Source organism: Marmota monax, unplaced genomic scaffold (genome assembly GCF_021218885.2).
Source record: "Marmota monax isolate L192 unplaced genomic scaffold, Marmota_monax_Labrador192_F-V1.1 WCK01_AAM20220418_F8-fsc00053, whole genome shotgun sequence".
In the NCBI taxonomy this organism is placed as follows: domain Eukaryota; kingdom Metazoa; phylum Chordata; class Mammalia; order Rodentia; family Sciuridae; genus Marmota; species Marmota monax.
In genome coordinates, this window is record NW_026693153.1 from 2,900,304 (window position 1) to 2,925,060 (window position 24,757).

Here is a 24,757-nt window from a genome sequence, read left to right on the forward strand (position 1 = left end):
CAGTCCCTTGAATTTCTGAGATAATGATATGGGTTGATTAGTAAGAGTAAGACTAGTAGAGCAAGGGAATGGAAGTGCCAGGGAGAGCAGCGGATCTTCAGAATAATGTCTTCCAGCCGTCTAAGGATGGTGGCTTATTTCCTCCTATGGTTTCCCATTTGAAGTGACTCAGGGGGAAGATTTCTGGTAAATAGAAATGTTAATTAGAAAGATTTTTTTCTTCAACAGCTTGGAAAAGGGAAAGAGACTGAATACTGTATTGCCCTACTTTCCTGTAAGAAAGATCAACTCCTATGGTGCATAGGGTGGAACTAACAGTGGGGCTGGAGTCAGAAGCCCAGCCTGTGCCTGCTGTGTAGGAATGTAGCATACTGGACAGGCTAACATACTCCTCAAGCCTTTAATTCTAAGATTTTAAAGTGGGACTGACTTTGTTTCTTCATCTTCTGGAGTTGATAGTCACTTGCTTGCATGTTTCTTCTGAGAACTGAGGACAAGGTTAAGCTTCAGTTAGTTTCTGGAGCCTAGTGAGTAAGTGCTTATATGTATTTTCGGGGGATACTAGTTGTGGAGTTATTGTGCTTTTTGTTTATTTATTTTGTTTTGCTTCTGTAAAGCAGATTCTCAGAGGAGTTTATGACTCCAAACATTTGTCCAAAGAAAAGAAAGTATGCTTTGGCTGGGCCAGAGAGAAGTTCACAGAGAAAGCCAGAGGGGAACTGAGGTAGTTAGGCTCATGCTTCCTACCTCCTTCCTGGTATATACCAGTAATTAAAATAAGAACTCTCAGGAGATGTTCTTATCCCAATGGAATTCTAAAAATATAATATATTAGAAATTACGAAATTGTTCACAGCAAAACAGACGAAATGAAACAAACCTACAGTGATGGGGGTATGTCACAGGGACACAGAAACCAATAGAACAAGCTCCCAATGGCCAAAAGTAGAATAATTTGAGCAACAAAACAGTGTAGTCCTTTAATCCAAAGTATAAATATCCATGAGTACCATATGGACTAAATAAATGATTGTCTAAATAAATAAATTGAAGAGTATAGATGAATCTTCTTGTAAAAGTATTTCAGATAATTTATGGAGATACTCAGGACTTGAAGAGGTAGTCTATCGCTACTGTTCTTAATGTGGGCTATGCAGGGTGACTGTCTTTTAAACAGTTCACATTATGGAAAGTGGGAGAAGGGAGTAACTATACATGGGAGGAACTTGACAAATGCTGTCTTAAGCCAGGCAACCAACTCTAACATCAGCAGTTATAAGTCATAGCAATAGTATATATCCTTGATATTATATGAAGAAAGTGGCAATTGCCTTCATCAGTCTTCCTACCGAAACATATTACCCCTGTCAAATCATGAGAAAAACATCAGACAAATCATAATTGAGGGACATCCTACAAAACACCTGACCAGTAATCCTTAAAACTGCCTACGTCATCAAAAGCAGAGTACATCTGAGAAACTGTCATAGTTAAGAGGAGGCTGAGGAGACATTAAGGGTAAGTGTCATCTAAAATCGCAAAAGAGAAAAAGGACACTAGGAAAAACTAAGATATTCTGAATGAAGTTTGAAATTTAGTTAAAGAATACACATACACACACACACTCACATACATATGTATATTACAATATTTATTTATTTGAACACATTATTGCAATTGTGATAAAATTTATTGGAAATATGATAATGAATAAAAATTATGGACAGTCTCTAGGGTCTAACTTTCTGGGTTCAAACTCAGGTTCTCTCAGTAATTATTAGCTATGGAGCCTTGACTAGTTATTTGATATTCCTTTTCATCAGTTTCTTTAAATACAAAGTTAATGCATGCAAAGCTATTAAGACAGCATATGATACACAAGATATATTTTTGTTCATTATTATTAATAACTAGGAAAATGAAATGATGGTAAACCTTGTGCTTACCTATTAACTTACATAGGAACACTTGTGCTTAATGATAATGGCTACACATAGCTTGGTATGGTGTTGTATAGGTGTAAAAAAGTAATGCCATATACATTAACTCATTGGAGCCTGAAAACATTGCTATTAGCTATTTTGATATAAGATAATCCCTAATTTACAGATGGGAAAATTAGCTTAAATAAGTTAAACTACTTATTAAAGAACATAAATTAATGCCAGCGTGGCAACTGCATATTCTTATTTCAAAATCCATCTTCTTGCAATTGCTTCTTGGATAATCTCTACTTGCAAACACTCTTGAAGTTTTGAATGAAAAAAAGAAAACTTCTGAAGATATTGCTTCAAAGTTTCATTCTCAACATTTTATATTATTTCTCATAGCACCCTTAAGGAGATAAAAGAATAAACATGGACTTCCTTATTTTGCAAATGAAAAAGAAAAACTTTAAGGTTTTTCTTATTTGAACATCGAGAATTTCTAAGAATCCGAGAGAAAATCAACCTTGAGCCAGACTAAGTTTTATTATTTACTTGAAAAAGAATATGTTCTCTGTGAGGTGTTATGGGCAGTATAATAATGAATGTATCAAGGTCATTGCCCTAAAGGATTTAGCTATGTACTATTTTTCATCTGAAACTAAATTAGACAATATATCCCTCATCTGTGTATTTTGTACTTAAAGCTTAATACATCCTAATATGATAATATTTTAGGACCAAATATTAGACAAAGATAACTGAAGATTTTGAGTTTAAAAATTTTTAAAGAAAAACAAATCCAATTTATATACTGAAAACATTGGCTCTGTTAAAAAGAAAATAAAATTGCATAAATTAGGACTTTTCTTAAATTATATATAGTCATTCCTATGGGATTATTTCTGTGATCTCCCACAGAAAACAAAATTGGTGGATGCCCCAAGTACTTTATATAAAATGGTAGAGTTTTTGAGTATAACTTATGCATATCTTCCTATATATTTTATTTCTTTTCTATATCACTTATAGTACCCAACCAATGTAAATACTATGCAAATAATTTTATACTATATTATTTAAAAAATAGTGACAAGTAAAAGTCTGTAGTGAACTCTGAATATTTTGTTCTGTGATTGAATTCATGAATGTGGAATCTACAGATATGGAAAGCTGACTGTATTGGTATACAATTTAACATAAATATGCCTGTGTGTAAAATTTGTATGTGTGCAACTGTCAGAATGATGTATGAGGGTAATATATAGAAACATAATCTTCTGAGCTCTAGAGTGGGTGTTTTGCTAGAAGAGTTAAGGAAAGAGGAAGCCCAAGCTGAAAATAACTCACAAGTTTATTAGTAAATTATTATTGTGTAACAAGTTACCTCAAAACTTAGTAATGTAAAGCATTAAAAATTATGACCCAATTTCTGTGGATGAGGGACCTAGTTGCATGCTCTGATTCAAGGTTTCTTTTGAGGTTGTAGTAAAAATGTATTCTGGGGTTGTGTTCTCATCTGAAGGCTCAACTCTGAGAGAATCTGCTTCCAACTTCACTTGCAGGATTGTTGGCAAGATCTAGTTGCTCACTGTGTGTTGGAAGAGATCCCCAGTTCCTTGATGTAGTTTTCTAGAGGTTCTTCTTAGTTTCTTGACACATGGGTCTATTTGTAGGACAGCTCACATCTAATAGCCTCCTTCAGAGTGTGAGACTAAGTGAGAACCCAAGGAAATCAGTCTTTGTAACTTTTTCATGAATGTGACACCCACTAGTCACTTCTGCCACACGTTGTTTTTTTTTTTTTTTTTTTGTCGAAGTTAGTAGTAGGTCCAGCACATACTCAAGAGGAAGGAATTGTATAAGGCACACATGGAAGGAGATGGGGAAAATTGGGGGCAATCTTAGGGGATTCCTACTACACAAGCATAGTTTGCATGAGGAAATACCAAGAAACACTGAAGGAAAGCTGTCTTATCTTGACCTAGAGACAGATGAAAGTATGGTTTGGAGAGGTTCTATGGGTCCAGATAATGGGTTGAATCTCAGGCATTTGAGATATATCATAGAGCTCTGTGCCCCTTGCCTGCAGTTGCAGTATGGAGATTGAGAGATATGTGAGACACTGGATAGCTATTTTCTAAGCTGATTGTTTTTTGCTTTTGGGAACAGAAGTTTATAAGCATTTTCTGCAGGTGAAGTGTGGACATGGGAATGAGTTTCAGTCAAAGTAATGTAAATAAAAGTTAGGTGCACCCCATTCAGGTAGGCACAAAAACTCCCACTCACAATCCTCCATGCTCTTCACTTCTGCCTTGATGAAATTGAGATAACATCAAAGGTAACTTTGCAAGTCCTGTGTTGAATAAACCATGGGCTCAAGATGTCCACAAGAACCCAAGATGAAAGAAAACTTTGCATTTGAATACATGACTAGAGAATTACTACTCACCAAAAACATTTATTTTGAATATCACATGAGAAGGAACCACAATTCTACTGGGTTAAGCCCATAAGAATAGAAAGTTGATAGATTATAGAAGCTTTCATTACTGCAAAGACTGTAAGAACCATCTATCAGAGGCAGCAGACCTGAGTCAAATAGGTAAGCTCCAATAATGTGAAGGAAACCCAGAAATGTAAGATCACGACTGAATTAACTTTTAACGCAAAATGTCTAGCACACTTTTTGGCTCAGGTGAGTTATTCTTAATATCAGTTAAGTGATGGATGCTGACCTAAGTTAGTTACTAAGGGAGGTTAATACATGTAAGTTTTATGGGCTAACAAAAATAACTGAGTTTATAGCAATATACTATTTTTGTCTTGTTTTGTTTTACTGTTGTTAAGGTATCGCTTTCAACTTCTGGTGTGGAATTCTGGAACTAAATAAATAGATAAGAGAATGAAAGGTTCAAGTGATGAGTTTTAGAGTCAAATATTAGATTTAAGAGCAAGGAGTTTAGAGGAACTGACAACAACAATAAATTCAGTTTACTAAATACTTATCTTTGTCAGTCAGCTTTTATTATTGACTCAGATACATTACAGCTCTACTTTTCCCCCAATGCATTTTAAAGACTTTCAAGTTCTACAAAGATCATGTGACATTTCATATATTGGATTGGAACTATGTGTTTAATCTTCATTTTTATTTAACAGTCATGTATTGCCTATGTGCCAGGCATTGGGTCATGTGCTGAAAATATAGAGATACAAATGGTTTGTGCTATGCCTTTAAAGAGTTGAGTCTAGGGCATTAAAGGAAAATAGAGGTTATCTATATATAGACATGTTTTATGGAAAACGTACGATGTGTTAGCATTAACAGCATAATGCTTGAATAAATATGTAAATACCAACTAATTTTCTTTATCATCACTATATCTCTTGCTCCCCAACTCTGTGCACTCACATATGCCAGATGCATGTTTGCTGCCAGCTTGTTTTATCATACTTTGTTCCATTAAACTCGTTGTATAAATGAAAGACAGTAACATGCCACATGCAGGATATCCTCCTGTATTGTTTTGATGAAATGTTATAATGCTTCAATTGGTAAACTTTTGCTTCCTTCTATGTGGCAAATAATAAATCTGAAAGGACAAAACATCTGGCTGGCAGCTTGGGGCAGAGCAGGGCATTACAGGGTCTCAATAGCCTGGGAAAAGGGAGAGAGGGAGGTAAGGCACTTATGCAAAGAGGGCTGCGCTCTGAACTTGAACATGTCCTAGGGGTCTGCAGAATAGTCAGAATCCCACTGAGAAATAAGATTTAATGGAGTGAAGGAAGGCAGTCCCAGTTTGAGAATTGTTTTTCTATATTTATGTGACTATATATATATATATTTTTTTTCTTGATGCTGCTGTTTCCTTTGCAGCTCTCTTGTTTGCCCCTAGCTAATAGCTAATACCTGAAGCATTTGTGCCGTGCCTCATACTGCTTGAAGTGTTTCACTTAGTTCTATCTCATTTAATACTTACAAAAAACCCATGGAGAAGGTACTACTTTTGTCTTCTTTTAATCAAAGAGGAAAGTAAGTAAAGATAGCTCTCACTGTTGCACATTTACTAATGATGTAGCAGTTTGACTCTAGTAGCCTACTCCTTCATAATTTTATTTTCTGAATATGATTCCCTCCTTTTCCTAAAATTTCTTACATCATCCATTAAAGCTGAGATTACCCAAAATATCCAAATTCATCATATCAGCTCTTTATTTTGGTAACTTTTTTCTCATTTCAAAAGGAATTGTATTTGATTTAGAAAATGTAAATAATCAAAAAGAGAAAACAAAGATCAATCATAACCTCTGTACCCAGTAGCAACCCTCTTACCTTCTTTGATAGATATCAAAAACATATGAAGATATGCAGTTGCCACTCACCAGGCATCTCTAGCATGCTAAGTCTTTACAGGTAAAGAATTTTGCTGGACTTTTAAGCTTCAAATCATAATCTTACACTTAGTAGAATTTAAACAACGATGCTTTGCTGAATGGGCACAGAAGATGATCACAGCAAATGTGTCAGGAGCTCTATAGTCTTCTCCAAGAAATCATAACACTCTTCAGGCAACAGAGACAACTCGAAATTTAATATTACTTATAGGCAACTCTACTCTGGCCTTCTTGCTCCCTATGCTATGAAAAACAGTCTCTTTTGAGAGTTTTCATTCTCTGCTCCACTTCTCCTTTTGTCTACTGTTTCAAACTGCTCTTCACTGATTCAGTATTGTAGCTTCTGCTGCCTCAAGAGTCTTTTTTCCATGCATATCTTTTCTTTGCCTTTCTGTTTTTGATTTTGAGTTATCTTACATTCAATGCTCCCCGCCCCCCTGGCCAATATCTGATCTATTTGACAGCATAACCACCATCTGAGCTGGTGCATGGAATGCTCATGCCAGTTTACTTTCTGGTAGGGTGAAGTTACTCTGGATTGGCTCCTACAGTTTTGGTTTTACACTTGTCAGTCCTGCAGGACTATTAGCAGTATCCCATTGTATTCTCAAATTTCTCCTAGTTTGTATGATAAACCATGTAATACCCCTCAATGTTCTTCACTTGGGCTTTGGTAGAATGGGGACAACATCAAGGGTAACTTTGTAAGGCCCATGCTGACTATGAGAACCTGAGATGAAAGAAATTTTGTATCTGAATACACAACTAGAGAGAGCTACCTACTTTTCAAAAAACATTGATTTGAGTATTACTTGATAATAAAACAGTTCTATGGGTTAAGTCATTAAGGATACAAAATTCATAGATTATAAAAGCTTTCATTCCTGCAATGACTATATGAACTAGTTAGAAACAGTAGCCCTGAACCAAGCAGGTAAGTTCCAATGATGTGAAGTTTAGAAATACACATAAGCAACTGGTTAGTCACTAAAGGACTAGTTATAAGTTAGTCAAAAATAAAAATGGGACACAGAAAAATGCCACATGAAGATTGTCCTAATTAGATCAATAACAAGAGATATTTAATTTTAGAAATTCGACTTGGATAACATGATTAATATAATAGAATTGACCATTATTTGGAAAGTGTGCAGGAACTGGATATGGAAATACACTTGCTTTGCAAGTGCACTAGGATCTTTTTCAAAAGGATCACACACTGGAATAAATTTCATCCACGTAATTGTTCAAGGATGATATCCTACAGGTTATTTTTTAGGATATGGTTCATTATAAATAGAAACAAATAATGAGAATGGAATTAAAAGGTGCCAAATGCATGAGAAAAAATTGTTTAAAGTTTTTTTTTTTTTTTTTAAGTGCGTAGGTCAGGGAAGGAATCCAGAACAAAAAAAAAATGCAATGAAAATATAAATACAATATTTTTTGAAAAATATGGGTTACTGCCAAAATAGCACTTAGTGGAAAATTTACCACTCAAAATCCTTCTACTTGTGAGGAAGAAAAGATAAAAACAATGAACTAAGCCACTATACAAAGTAATAAGGAAAAGAATAAAGCAATATGTCAAAGGAAAATAGAAAAAAACCCAGAGCCGATAAAAAATAAAAATGGAAAAATATGGGAACAATAATTGAAGGGAATCCAATTCACAATAAAGCAAACATTAAATACTTAGTAATAAATTCAAGAACTGAAATGATGCATAAAACTACCAAGTTTATTGGGAGAATGCTGAAATAAACAGACAAGGCAAAACATATTTCTCAATATGAAGATAATAAAAATATCAAATGTTCCCAACTTTCATTATCACTTTGATGCAGTCTCAATGAACACATAACATGATTTAATAATTTTCTTTATAAACGAACATCAAAATTCTAAGAAAGCATCTTGGGTACATAAATAGGTGAGTAAATCAAAGGCTTCATTAAAAAGAGAAATGACAGTTATTAATTCCCATATTTAGAATAATATAATAAGAATAAAAGCAAGGTTTCCTTTTGGTAGAAATAAAATTCAGGTATATTAAAATTTAAGTATTAAATTTTATTATGGAACAAAAGAAACAATGACTTTGACTAGGAAGTTTGGAATGGTCACTTTGTAAGTAGAGTGATGTTGGAAAATAACAAAATGAAAAAAGAATTACAGAGTATGCTACAGATTTTAGCTTTTGTGCAAAGAATAGATTACAACTAGATTGCAACTAAATTACACACTGCAGATACAGTTTCAGAAAAAGTAAAAAAATACAAATCAATATTTTATAAAGCATTTATTTAGAAATAGTATATAAAGTGCTCTTTGAGAAACTTCTGAACAACGTGGTAAATAATTAGAGGATAATATAAAACAATTACTTAGTTCAACAGATACTAATTGGATACCTAAGTTCTCTCAATACTTAGGAAAATATTATCCCTGCCCTCAATGAGCTTACACTAGTCAACCAAAGAAACTGGTGAAGAAATGCAAATGAGAAGGAGATTTGAACTGTTTTATAACAATTTAACATGTATAATTAAAGTTAAATGTAAAACCTTAGTATAAATGAGTTTTTTTTAAATAACTATTCATTCATATAGAGGTATAAATTCTCAACATCTTTTTACAGTTTTGTGTTTCTAAAATTTCATGTACCCCCACACTAACTTTTCAAAAATTCAGAAATGTATATCAGCAATAAGAAAACATCATGTATAAAATCTAGAAATAAGTATAAATAACTATAATGTTTTAAGGTACTTTTGTCTCAGCTTTTTGCTATGAATAGCTATTTATTTACCGCAACAGAAGTATATGATAATATTTTTTGCAATCTGTCTTAATATTTCCTTATATAAGTATTTTCTATATTAAGAATATACTTTTGAATTATACCTTTTATTTATTTAATCAAATTTCATTTTTAAAATGGACTGTAGTATATTTGATTAATTCCCTTTTTTTGGCTCATGTTCCTAATTTTTCACTATTATCTAACTTATTCATCCAGTAGATAGTTACTGCATTAATTAAAGTCCAGGTTTTTTGGACAGAGTGCTGATCATAGCAGAAGTGTTCCCTTTTTCCATCAGGTTTATATTTTAGATCATTACACTGTTCACCTGTCCTCTTGGAGCTTCAACTTGATGAGGAAAGCTAACACAGGGACCAGGGCCCACCTTGCTGCAATGAACCATCTTTTGAAGAAAATGCTTCAACTCTCTCCCATTTATACCTGTTGAATCACAAAGCACATGCTCTCAAGCTAATTAGGTTCTATTGAATTCTTCTCTGTAGCCTAAAAGAAAACAAGTGTTTAAACTTACATTAGAATCTCCCAACCTTTTATTTCAGCCTGGAGTGAATTCTGTGTGTTTGGATTGTTTCCTTTCTCCAGGAGACTTTTATGATCAATTCATCAAATTCAAATTACCCTTTGATCAACACCCAACATGTGAGTTCTTCCAGATATCAAGCTGATTTTGAGCAATTTTTCTCCAACGCTCCATAATGCCAACTTGCTACCAACCTGCTTCTCAACCTGCTACCACCTCCCTGTATCCTCCCAAACTTCTTTACTGAGCCCTCTGAAATGCACACTCTTGTGTGTGACTTGTGTACTATCTACTCTGTTCCTTTTTCCTGTTGTATGGTGCTCTAAATAGTGCATTTCCATATTGTACCTGTTCTCTCTACAAGTGAGATTCTTCAATGGCTACCGACTGCCTGCCAAGTCCAATAATTCTGCAATAACATCCATTAATAAATGCCCTCTTCAAGAATTTTATGACTTTCTTTGGGAAATAGAACCAGAAATGAATGATAGTATATGAATGCACTTCATATGGCTGAAGGCTGCAAGTTTATCTTACTCCTTCTCTACTACAAGATGGTCCCATATTAGTATCACTTTTCTTTTTTCATTATTTAGTTCTCTTATTGTTCAAAGTTTAAGATATTTAAAACACTTTCTCATTTAGCTTTTAATTTGTGTTCCAGGGACCAGTAGTAAATTTGAACATCTTTATTTTTATTAGCCTCCCTCTGCCTGACTTTTTTGAGTTACATTTTCATATCTTTGGCCATTTTTTGGAGTTCTGTGATTTTCATGTTGTTGTTGAGTTAGGTAAGTTTATAGTGTATTTCAGATACTAATTGCTTATCATTTTAAAATTTAGAAACATGTTTTCCCATTTGGTCATCTGGAAATTAGTTTTTATCTACTTTTTTATCTTAAAGAATTCTTTATTTAAAATTTTTCATCATTCCAATTTATCACTTATTATTTTGTTGACAAATAATAACTATAAATAATTATGGTGTACAATATATTTTGGCCTATGTATACCTTGTAGAGATTCACTCACGGTAATTCAAGTATCCTTCATCTCACCAATTTATCTCTCTCTCTCTCTCTGTGTGTGTGTGTGTGTGTGTGTGTGTGTGTGTTGAAAGTATTACAAATCTAAAAAAGCTGATCTTATAGAAAGTAGAAAGGTAGTTACCTGAGGCTGATGGAATGGGGAATGGTGGGGAAAGGAGATGTTGATTAAAGGGTACAGTCTTTTGAATAGACTGGATCTATTTATGATCTATTGCACTGCATAGTGACTATAGCTAATAATGGATTGTACATCTCAAAATTGCTAACAGATTTTTAAAATTTTTTATGTAACCAATATCATCATTTTTCCATTTTATGGCTTGTGTTTCTGAAGTTTTGTTTAAAGAGATATTTTCTGATTACCAAATTTATATTTTATACCACCTTAATTACCATATCATCTATGTGTAAATTATTAACCCATCTGTATTTCTGTATTTTTTAAATTAGATTTATATTTACTCAGTGTTTACTCAACACAGACAGGCTGCTGACCACAAGTAAACTCTATACCCTCTGATTTATTTTAGCAGTCTCCTGCCTTTGCCTCTGGACTCAAACTTCACTCTGCTTCATGCTACATCCTGAGTAGTTGCTCTTGGTTTAGATAAGAATGTCTCCCCAAAGCTAATGTTATAAACATTTGGCCCTCAGTGCGGAAATGTTCAGATGTGGACATGATTAGATCATGAGGGGTGTGATCTCATCTTTGGATTGATGTGTTCAGAGTTTCTGGCATTGGTGGAAATGCAGGAGGTGGGAACAAGTTGAAAGGAGTGGGTCTTGAGGTGGGGGGGACATGCCCTTGGGAACTATATCTTGTCCTGGATGCTTCCTTCTTCTCTTTTTCCATGCTCTCTGGCCACCATGAGGTGAGAAGCTTAACTCCACTCTACCCTCTCTGCCAGGATGCTCTGCCTTACCACAGACCTATAGCAATGGAAGCAGATGACCAGTGACCGACACTTCTAAAACTGTGAACCAAAATAAACCTTTCTTCCTTTAGTTGTTGTTTTTTTTTTCCACCAATTTAGTCACAGTGATGAAAGCTGACTAACAATGTTTTTTATAAAATGACCATCTGAACATCACTTTGGTTTTTCTAATACGTTATTAACCTCTCAGAATTCTCAGAACAAAATTAATTAACATGAATTTCCATTGATCTTTGGATTCTTGTATCCTCTTTATATTCCTTACATCTTCCTCACGGAGAATATTCTTTTGTTTCTCTTCCAAGTTGCTCCCTGAGCCTTCAGTTTTGGCCTCCTGTTCCATTAACTGAGAAGATTCTCTCTAGCATTCCTTTATTCTTTGACAAGCTAAGAATAGTCTGACTTCTCACTGGTTTAGGGAGATACCCAGCTATATGTTCTTATAGAGCTCTATAAATTTTCCCTTTGGAAATACTTTTTATAGCAGTTTTTGCTTTTTTGTCTGTTAGTCTTTTTTCCCTCACATTTTTTTTTTTTTTCTGTGAGGTTGTATTCCTGTCTGCTCTGTTTCTTGCTGTGGAAGTTTGCAAAACATGCTGCAAATTAATTTCATGCATGCAAACCCTTTCAAGTGAAATCTGTTGTTCCATTCCTTTGACATAAGCTGTTGCAATCCTTTGACATAAGCTGGACTTATGCCTTAGTGAATCTTTAATATGCTCCATCAATTATTAGCATGGACATTAAGAGCTGTTATAGCATCCAATCCCAACTTAATCTTGAGACCCCCATAAAAAAATTGAAGTAGCTTACTTAAGAATAATACACACATGGAAAGGGTTGGACCTTTGGCACCACTTCCAAACATGTGATGAGATGATCTGTTTACTTTAGTGGAACCCACAGGTGGACTTGCTCCAAAATAGCAGCTGGCGATTCCCCAAAGAGAGTGCCCTCAACTGGCCAATTGGAATTCCAAAGAAAAAATTACCAAAAATCAGAGGAATCAGTTCAGAGCATTTATTAGGGGAACTTAGGTAAAGGGGAAATGGTACAGCAGCATTTTCTCATGGTGAACAGTGACATAAGGGGTATTTTACCTAGGTGCCCACAACAAGGGTGTCCAATTATTGAGTTTATGTAAAGGTTTAAGAAATTTGGCTCAGGATCAGGACTAAAGTCCTTCAATGTTTGGCTCAGTACCTAAACACTTTTATCAAAGCTTCATGAAGTTTGAACTCTTAGCTGGGGTTTAATCCTAGAGATTCTTATTTCCTGGGGAAGCATGCAACTGGCAGAGTAACAGTGGACAAGAAGCTACTTTTTTCAATGTGGACAGAGAAAACAGTGGCAGAAACTGGTGGACCCTTCAGAATAACACCATCCAAATGCAGGGTAGCCTCCACATGATTTCATCTGTCTGAGAGGTCCCAGGCAAGAGCACTTTAAATTGCTGACCCCAAACCATGAGTTGATACAATTGTATTAAACCTCTCAGGTGTGGAATTCTTTGTTTTGACTCAATAGTTAACCAATACAATTTTGCTCTCATAATACTTGTCACAATTTGTGTGCGCGTGGTAGTACACATATTGATCAAACTTCTGTTTGCTTTTGATGACCTTTGTATCTTCAGTCTCTGTTAAACCTACCCTGAAACACCAATGGCAGGTGAATGCTCATGAATACCTGTGATATCTACTATCACCTATGGAAATATTTACTTTCCTAAATCTACTCTCTTATTTTCCTGTTTTGGTTTGCAATTTTCCTGCTGTGACCAGAAGACTTGACAAGAACAAATTAGAGGAGGAAAAGTTTATCTGGGACTCATGGTTTCAGAAGTCTCAGGTCATAGATGGCTGACTGCATTCCTCAGGGCCTGAGGTGAGGCAGAATATCATGGCAAAAGAATGTGATGGAGGAAAGCAGTCCAAGATATGACAAAATTCTATTGTCAGCAAGGGCCTGAGAACTTTAGCTGCCACATATGTCATCTTGGAAGTAGATCATCTGAGATCTTCTGATAGCAATGTAAGATCTTTTCTTCATGATGTCTTAAGGTAACTGAAGCCCTGGCTGCTACCTTATTTGCAACATAAGACTGGCCAAAGGACCTCAGGTAAGCTATACTCAGACTCCCCACACTGAGGAATTGTGAAACAGTAAATAGTTATTGTTGAAGTCACTAATATTAAGGCAATTTTTTTTGCAGCAATAGTGTCCAATATGATATCTCCTAAATTTAATCTGTTTTCCTTATTGAATTGTATATAACTTTATCATGATTAATTAATACCACTCTTATTTATCACTATAGCATTGCCATACATCCATATATATTCCTTGCTTTACTTTCTTTTCTTAAAATCAACTTTGGTATATATTAGATCTTTTCTTCTACATAACGTTTTGAATACATTTATTGAGGTTTTTGAATACAGTTAGAATGTGGCTGAGATTGCTTTAAAGTTATTGATAAATAGGCAGAACAGGCCACTTGATTTCACTGTAATCTCACTCAAGAGGGTGGAAAGTCTCTTATTCAAATCGTGTTCATCACTGTTTGTTGGAATTTTAAAACTTTATTCATAGAAGTTTTACATATTCTTTATTAAGTTAATTCATAGGTAAATAATACATGTTGCTATTTTTATGCTTGATTATTGCTAGTTTAGAGACATGCTATTGTTCTGGAGGCTAATTTTGATATCCTGCAAGCTCATTGATCTCTCTTACTAGTTGTCCGTTGAATGTCAGAATAAGATAGACTCAACACTTTGTTGGTTCTTTTTTTTTTTTTGTAGTTCTTCTATAAGTAGTATCCTTTATCCATGGGAAATATGTTCTACAACCCCCAGTGAAGGCCTGAAATAGCAGATAGTATGAAACTCTGTTATATTATGTTTTTCCCTATTTATCCATACATCTGGCAAAATGTAATTTATAAATTAGGCATTGTAAGATAGTGACAACTAATAACAAAATATAAATATTATAGTAATATGCTGTAATAAGAGTTATGTGGATGTGGTATCTTCCTTTTCTCTCAAAATATGCTATTCTCACTTTTCTTCTGGCATGCATTTCTTTTTCCTTCTTAACTATTCATGGATAGAATATTTATGCTATCATAGCAATCTCACCATAAGATTTTTTTCTTTCCTTATTAACAATTTTAAACTTTTAACTTTTAAGTTAAAAAGTACTTCATGTCTTTCTTTTTTCATGTATGAATTTCCAGCATCACTATTCTTGTGCTTTGTGTCTTTTAGTCAGCAAAATATAAGTTACTTGAACATAAACACTGTGATGTTGCCACAAGTGATCTGATCACTGACAGGACTACCAAGTGACTAATGGGCAGGTAGAAAATACAACATGGATCCACTGAACAAAGGGATGACTCATGTCCTAGGATGGAGTAGGACTGTAAGAAATGTCATCCTACTACTCAGAATGGCGTTTAGTTGAAAACTTGTAATTATTTCTTGCTGGAATTTTTCATTTTCATATTTTTGTACTGTGGTTTGTACTTGGGTAACTCAAAGTGTAGGAAGTGAAATAGCACATAGGAGGAAAATGTGGCAGCAATTTTTCATTATTTTCTTTCTATTTTGTTATAAATGTTGTGGAACAAATAACCCCAAACATACCTGGCTTTAAAGAAATCAGTTTAATTATCTCTATGTACTGTGGGTTGATTTGGCTTAGTTAGTTGATTTTCACCTTTGGTTTCTCAGTCATTTGAAGCTTATCTGGGCAAGATTTTCAAGTACATTCCTATGATCAATACTTGATGCTGGCTGCCATCTGGGATCACAGCTGGAATTCATCTGATAGATCTCCTGCATGTGGCCTCTTCATGTTGCTGTAACTTATCCTAGCATTATAGGTGCATTCCAGAAGCAAGCCTCTCAAGCAGATTTTATAATAGACCAATTAGGAAATTTCAGTCATTTACGGGGCCTGCCATATACTCGTGTTTGTTTGTTTGCTTTTGTACTGGAAATTGTACAGGGGCCCTTTACTACCTAGGTACATTCAATCTTTTTATTTTTTATTTTTTAATTTTGAGACAGCATTTCTCTCTAAGTTGCTCAGGTTGGCATCAAACTTGCAATCCTTGCCAGGCATGGTGGTGCACTCCTGTAATCCCAGCAACTGGAGATGCTGAGGCAGGAGGATCATAAATTTGAAGCCAATCTCAGCAACTTCATGAGACATCATATCAAAATAAATATGACTGGGGATATACCTCAGTATCCCTGGGTTAAATTTCCAATTAAAAAGCAAAACCAAAAAACATTACAATCCTTCTGACTCAGGTTCCTGAGTCACTGGGATTACAGTTACCAACACACCCAACTGGCATGCAATATTCTATTGGTCAAAGCAGTTGTACAGACTTTCAAGATTCAAGAAAGTGAAAAAAATATGTCTTACCTCGTGATAGGGAAGTAACAAGATCACATTTCAGAGAGCTATAGATAGGAATTATTCTGTGAATATCTGGAGAAGACACAATTCATGCATTTTGTTTTGACATTGAGCAGAACTTTCAGAACAGTTATAAAGTGTACAGTTAACAGTGTCAGCTTTTCTTGTTCTGATCTGAATAAAAGAAAAATTAAAATGTCTCTATCAATTGTTATACTTTTACTGATCATTGTCCCTATATAACTTTTACTGTTATGAAAGTCCCCACAATTTTTTTTGTATGTATAGAAATTTTAAATTATTAATAGGTACTGTTTGAAGCAGTCATGTGTGAGGGCTACTTTCTGCTTCCAAGATGGCACTCCAAGTGGGTGTCCTTTGAAGGTGAGAAACTGTGTGCTGGCACAGTGGTATGTGTAAGTGAAGTCTGAAGGCTGCATAATTTTTTTTTCATAAGAAGAAACTTTATGTCATACTCAAAGGAGAAGCCCTCATAATCTCATTACCCCTAAAAGCCTCACTTCTTATCATCATTACTTTTGCCATTCAGTTTGAACATTTGATTTTTGGAAGAGACCCATTCAACCCACAGTGCAAATCTTCAATATTCATGAAGCACATCTTGACAAATTAAAATGATAAATTCACAATTATGGTGGCCTATTTGAAAAACAAGTTGTTGGTGACCAATACAGTTCATATAGGCACCAAATCAGTATATAAAAATTAGAACATACCAATCAACCATATTTAACTAAATGGTATTTATAAAATTCTATAACCTATAATGATGTTATTCAAGTGCACATGGAATAGTCATCAAAAGAGACCTCATGAACAGCCATAAAAATGTCTTATACTTCAAATTACTAAAATATGATGGGCTATATTCTGTGACCACGAGAGAATTAAATTATAATTAACCAATAATGTGAAGAAAGGACTACAATAGATGGAGTTGACATTTTATTTCTAAATAATAACAAAGAAAATGTCATAAAGTACTTGAGAACAAATTCAGATTGAATAAACATAAACTCAACATTCAAATTTGTGAACTGCAGCTTATATTTGTTTAGAGGAAATTTTGTATTTTAAAATGTTTTCATTAAAACAAGAAAAACACACAGACATTAATTAATGAATTTACCTTGAAAAGATTTTTTAAAAGAATAAAATTAGATCAAAATCATGTAGAAGGCAAAAATGAATAATGGAAATCAGTAAAAGAGGTAAAAGTTGTTCCATAGAGAAAAATCAATATAAGGAAAAGTTGGTTTGTTGAAATAGCTACGAAGTTTATAAAATCTTAAATTTATATAAGTGAACTTTTTCTGTAAAGGGGCAAAATTGTGTTTTATATTTTAGGATTTAATAACCATGAGTTCTTTATTACAAGTACTCAAGTCTTTGAAGTAGGATAAAAACAAGCATAGATTAATTGTAAATGGAGGTGTACAGGTGTTGTTCCAATAAAACTTTATTTACTCACTATGAAATTTGAATTTCATATAATTTTGGTGTATTTTGGAATATTTTTCTACTTTTGATATTTTGTTCAAATATTTAAAAGTATAGAAGCCAGTCTTAACATTTGCCACAGAATGCTATTTGTCTGCTAGAAAAAATTAGATCACAATAGTAAGAAAAGCCATGTTATCATTATCAGGAATGAAAACAGGGATACTAATACAGACCTAAAAAACTTTAAGAGATGTAAGTAAGTATGTACAATTAAGTGTCAACTTAATCATAGTACAGAAATTCCTTAAGGATACAAGTTATAAAACTAATAAAACTTTTCTAAAACAATCCCAAACTCAGAGAGTTCAACAGTGAATTCCAGAATAAAATTTATAAAGAATGCCAATTCTACATAAATTATTTTAGAAAATAGAGGAAAAAGTAGTAAACATATTCTACCTCACTTTATTTTATGAAAATTGCAACTTCAAGATAAAAACACTAGAAAAAGATAGTTCAGGAACATAAAATTTAAGTCAGCATACATCGTAAACATGGATATAAAAATACATTGATATAAAAATCATTAACAAAATATTTTCAAATTATATTCTGCAATTTACATTAAAAAAGCACTTGGCCATTCAAGAAGCAAAGTTTTGCCAAATTAAGAATCAAAAGGAGTTTCCTCAACCTGATCAAAAACATTTATGGAGATTCTGTGATAATCATACTTACTGAGAAGGCTGGTATGGAGCAGGACAAGGATCTCAGCACTGCTACTGAAGGTCAAAGCAACTTCAATAAGTCAAAGACTAATGAATAAAATAAATTGAAGTCTGAAAAAATAGAAATAAAACAGTAAAAATCACCAGCCAGTTTGAAAAAACTAATTTTAACTCATGGAAATGAAAATTGAATAGAAAAGAATCTTACAAAGACAGACAAAGTAGGAGTATTCTCAATATTTTATTTCAAGACTTTTATTGATACTACATAATCAAGATTAATGCATTATGAATGAAAAGAAAAATATAAATGAATTAAACTATGCTAAGTCCAGAAATAGACCAATACATATATGGAAAATTCATTTTTGAGAAAAGTGCCAAGTAACTCAATAGTGAAAGGCATTATTTTTAACAAAATAATGCTGAGTATTTGGAAATTCATAAGGGAATGGGAAAGAATAAAGCCTAATCTTTGCCTCATATCATTCAGAAAAATTAAATACAAACATAGACCTATGTATAAAAATTAAAGATGTAAAATTTCAAGAAAAAATGACAAGAAAATGCTTCTTATAGAGGAAACAAAAAAACACAGAATCTAAAGGACATCATGATGAATTTGACTTTTATAAAAATAAAACAATCGGCTTTCAAAGATATCATAATACAGATGAAGAGGCAAGACATCAAAGGAGAGAAAATATTCCTAATAAATTTATCCAGCAAAACACTTATGTGAAGAATATATGAACTATTCTTAAAACTCAGTACTGAGATGGTAACCTAATAAATATGGACAAAATGTTTAAAATAGCATTTCACAAAAGAATATATGTATACATATATATGTGTGTGTGTGTGTATATATATATATATATATATATATATATATACATATTACATTAAATTATGTTCATATCATTTGTCATTAGGAAAACATAAATTAAGACCACAATGAAATACCACCATTTACACATTAACATAGGCATAATTAAAAATTTTAACAATAGTAAGGTTGATACGGATATGGAAAAACTGATTTTTTTTTCTGTCTCATATTACTTTTTCTATAAAATTAAAAATTGAAATTTAATTTTTAAAAATATCATTTACTTACCTGGGATAAGAGAATTAATAACTAAAAATCATACACACATTTTCTTTCAATTATTAATTTATAATTCTTTATTTAGGTTTATTTTAATTATACCACGTGGTTTGTGGTGGGTCATTCTAGATTTAGTTAATTCTTCCCAGTATTTTCCCCCTTCTCCATAGTAATAGTTCTACTTCTAGTTGTAGACATTTCTACCCAGAAAAATACTTTATTTCTTTGCAAAACAAGTTTGGACATGTGAATAAATTCTGTCTAATAAAATATAAGTACAGCACCATGTAGTTTAGGCCTCCTTCAAAGTAAGTTTCTGTGTATCCTTTGTCTTTACCTTTTGCCTCTTCTGTCTTCCTGAATGTATATTTGATAGCTGAATTCACTGTGTCCATCTTGGACCATGAGTTGGTCTTGGTAATGGTGGCCATACAAGGTAGAACAGCACAGTCGATTTTGTGCAGCTGATAACCTCCTATCACTCCTGGACAGCCCACTTCTGACATCTAAATGGGAGAGAATTACACTTATATTTTCTATAGCCAAGCCATTTTGGGTTTCTGATATTCACCACTTAACCTATTTCTAAGTAATATGTTGGTATGTGTTAAAGAAAAGAAAAGCACTTGGAAACAGGGAGATAACACTTTTCACACAGACTACAGAGATAATATTTATTACTGGGAAATTGAAACAAGCCAAAAGGACCTTCACCTTTGTTAATCCTGTAAAGAATGACTCTAGGTTTGTCTATGGGAAGTAGACCTTGGCAACCTCCCAAGAGACTACTGTTTCCTGAGAGACACTGTAAACTCTGAACACCTTACATGTAACATAATTCTGGAAAGTGTTGCTTAAATTTTTTAAAACTTTAAATCATAGGATGTGTAATTCGTTTCTAACAGAATAAAATGCACCTAATGTCACCTATGTAGTAGCTATTTTGCGTAAAATATTTTATCTAATACAAGATCCCTATATGGTAGGGATTATTATTAATAAAGCATAATATTTTTATAATATTGATAAAGAAATTGAGGAATAAAGAATTTAAGTAATTTGTTCCAAGTGTCATAGCTAGAAAAATCACCAACCAAGCAAAGTTTACAATACAGGTGTATCTCTTTCCAAGCATTAACTGCAATTGAAAATATGTAAAAACATGAATGAAACAAAACTAGCATTGATACTGTTAGAAAGTTCTAAATGAAATCATGAACAAAATTATATCTACTGGTTCTTCAATACCTGCTTGTGAAAATGCATATCTGTATGTACTATATACATAAATTCAAAGAAAAATATTTTAGTTATTTTACATAAATTTGAGTAATTTGAAGTAGGACTCTTGTTTAGTTCTGGTGGTCTAGTACTACAAGAACCAGGGTATATTATACTACATATAGCTTTAGGAGAGACTAGATAGAAATTCGCTACACAATATGTCAAAAGGTAGAAGGAATAAATATTTTGTGCTTTGCTTTTTTAATTGAAAAACTGCCTTGGTCCCTCATTTTACTAGCATTATTAGGAAATAAAACCTTATCCATGTTTATTAATGTTTATTCCTTCATTTCAAGGATTATTCAATAGTTCTGAAAGATTTTCAGACTCCAGAAAATTTGGGAAAAGAGATCACATTTTTTAAACACCACTGCAATCCTTAACTTTGGAAGTCAAAAAGCAGTGGGAAGATATAGTCAAACTGCTAAATAAAAAGAAAATTTACAATTAAAATTAAAAATCTTCAAAAATGTTAAATGAGAATCCTATAGGAATCAAGACTGTAATTTGAAAATGAGGGATGTATTAAGACATTCCCACATAAAGTTGAGCTAATTTATTAGCACTTAATTTCTCCTATAGGAATGCTTTCACTACAAAAAAAAAAAAAAGAAACACAAAAGAAAATAATAATGAAGAAAATGGAGAACAAAAATGCTGAAGCAGTTAGAAAACAAAATGCAGCATTACAATCCCTCCTTCAGGGTAATTAACTTAAATGTAAATGAATTTATAGTATTTCCAATCAAAAGACAGAAATTACCAGAATGGATAAAAAACATGATCTAACTATATGTATCTACAAGAGACTCACTTTAGATCCAATCTCAAATACAAATGAAAAGCAAAAGGATTGAAAAAGATATCCCATACAAATAGTTACCAAAAACAGCAAAGCTGAATATATTAGTGTCATATAGAATAGAGGTTTAATGTAATAAGCAAATATAACAATTATATGTATTTATATACACAATATACAGAAACTATCAAAATATGTGAGGTAAAAACTAACAGAATTAAAGAGAGAATAAGATATACAATAATATTTGGAGACTTCAATAATGTATAGAACAACATGACAGAAAATTAAAGAGAAAGAGAACATAACATAATAAATTAACTAATGTATCCATACACTCATACTGAAAGGATTATACATCATGATCATGTGGGAATGTTTTCCCTGGAATATGAGAATGATCCAACATATAATAATCAATGTAATATACAACATTAGCAGAATGAAGGAAATAAACCACCTTAATCATCTCAATTGATGCAGAGAAAGCATTTGACAAAACAAAACACTTTCATGTTGAGAATAGTCAATAAACTAAGAAGAGAAGGAAATTATGTCAATATACTAGAAAATCTTCACAGTAAGTGACATCATCATGAAAGAGTGAAAGATTTTCCATTAAGAGCAGAAGAAAGGCAAAGATGCCTACTTTGAACTCTTCTATTCACCATTGAACTAAAGATCATAACCATATCAATTAGACAAGAGAAAGAAAGAAAAGGCATCCAAATTAGAAAGTAAGAAGTAAAGCTGTCACTGCAGATGACATAATCTTAGGTGTAGATCATATTAATTTCCACAAAAGTACTTATAGCTAAGAAGGAAATTTAGAAAAGCAGCAGGATTAAAAAATTCTCTATGAAAATCAATCACATTTATATAAAATAAAATATCTGAAAAGGAAATTAAGAAAACAATTCTATTTATATAACATCAAAAAGAATAAAATACTTAGAAATAAATTAAAACTGGGGGAAACATTTGTAAAATGAAAACTTCAAAGCATTGCTGAAAGAAATTAAATATATTAATAAATAAAGACATTCCATGTTTATGGATTGAAAGATTTAATACTGTTAAAAGAGTATACTATGATTTGCAAATTCAACATAATCATTATTAAAATCTCAATTACATTTTTGAGAGAATGTAGAAATAGAAAGACCTACATGAGATTTCATATGGAATGACAAGGCATGCCAGATGGCCCAAACAGTCTACAACAGAAAGAAAAATCTGCATGACCCACAAGTCCTGATATCAAAGCTCACTATGAACCTATTGTAATCAACACAGTTTAGTAATGCTACAGACACATTAACTAACAGAATGGGTTAGTGTGTCCATAAAGAAATCAAAACACACATAGTCAATTGACCATTCAATGAGGAAACAATAGTCACTTCAACAAATGGTGGTTGGGAAAATGAATTTCCACATGCAAAAAAGAAATTTGACCCTTAATACTATATGCAGAAAATCAAAATGAATCATACCTAACTCTAAGAACTAGAACCATAAAACTCTTAGAAGTAGAACCATAAAACTCTTAGGGTAAAACCTTCATGACATTGAAGTTGATTATGATTTCTTTGATATGACACCAAAGGCAGAGACAACAAATGAAAAAAATTAGACAAATCAGACTTCATGAAACAGTTTTAAATGTGCATACAAAAAGACTATCAACAGAATAAACCAGCAACCCCAAAATGGAGGAAAAATATTTGCAAATCATATTACCTGGTAAAGGATCAATATCAGGAATATTCAGAAAATTCCTAGAATACAACAGCAAAACACAAATAATCTCTTTTAAAAATGGGCATAAAACTTAAATAGATATTTTTTCAAAGAAAATAAACAAATGGCCACTAAGCATAGTAGGGTACTTAATATAACTAAGCATTAGAAAAACTTGTATCAAAACTACTATGTTATTTCACATCCATTAAGATGCCTACTATCAAAACTTCCCAAGAACTGCAAGTGTCAGTGAGGATGTGGAAACATTGGAAATTTTGTGCACTGTTGGTAGACAGTAAAATGATAGAGCCTGTCTGAGGACTGTAAGAATGATACAGCCTCTGTGCAAAATAGTATGTTTTTTCCTAAAAATAATTAAAAAATGGACTCATTGTATATTCCAGGAATTTTACTTCTAGATTTTAAAAAGATTTTTGTACATCCAACTGGGTGCAGTGGTGCATACCTGTAATCCCTGAGGCAGAAGGAAGGTGAGTTTAAAGCCAGCCTCAGCAACTTCGTGAGGCCTTATATAACTCAGTGAGACCTTGTCTCAAAATAAAATATAAAAAGGGCTTAGGAAGTAGTTAAGTAGTTATGAGCCCCTGGGTTCAATCTACAGTACAAAAAAAAAGTTATTTGTACATCTATGTACATAACAGCATTATTCATAATAGCCCAAACTGGGAAACAGCCCAACTATCCATCAAAGGAGGAGTAGATAAGCAAAGGTATGCACATATAAAAGTATGTTCACCAGCCTTAAAAAGAAAGGAAATGTCACGTGTTTTAACATGGATGAGGCTTGAGGACAGTATGTCAAGTGAAAAAGCCTGTCACAAAAAGACAAATGCTGCATAATTCCACTTACATGAGGTACCTAGCATAGTCAGTATCATGAAAGCAGAAAGAAGAATGGCTGTTGCCAGCATCATGGAGAGGACTGAGTGGGTAATTGTTGTTTAATAGGTCAAAATTTTCAATTTTATAGGATGAAAAGAGTTCTAAAGTTGAAAGGTGGTGGTAGACATATAGCATTACGAGTATATTTAATACCTCTGAACTGTGCAACTAATGGTGATTAGCATTGTGAAATTTATATTTTACTGAAATAACAAAATTTGAAAAACAAAAAGTAGCTTACCAGGTACACCCCACTGAGGAAATTTCTTCCATATGTCTTTTGGGGTTAGGACTTATTTTGCTACAATATGGTAGCAAGCAGTTTTCAGCTTAGATGGATATATTAAACAGGTGTCTTCTATGAACTGAGCTTGACTTATTTCTCCATCAACAAGTAATCATAGGAAACTATATAAGGCTATATATAAGGCCATACTCTGAGCTAAAGGATAGACATGGTTAAAAGAGTAGTTGGTGACTTAGTGATCTGGAGCATTTAATTGTATTGTTATTTTGTGCAGCACAGAACTGCTCCTGTCTAAATATGCATGTACTTCTGTTTTCAGGTGGATTTCTATGGGGTTTTTCTCTTTTTATGACTCTGTAATTGGGAATACCCATTTTA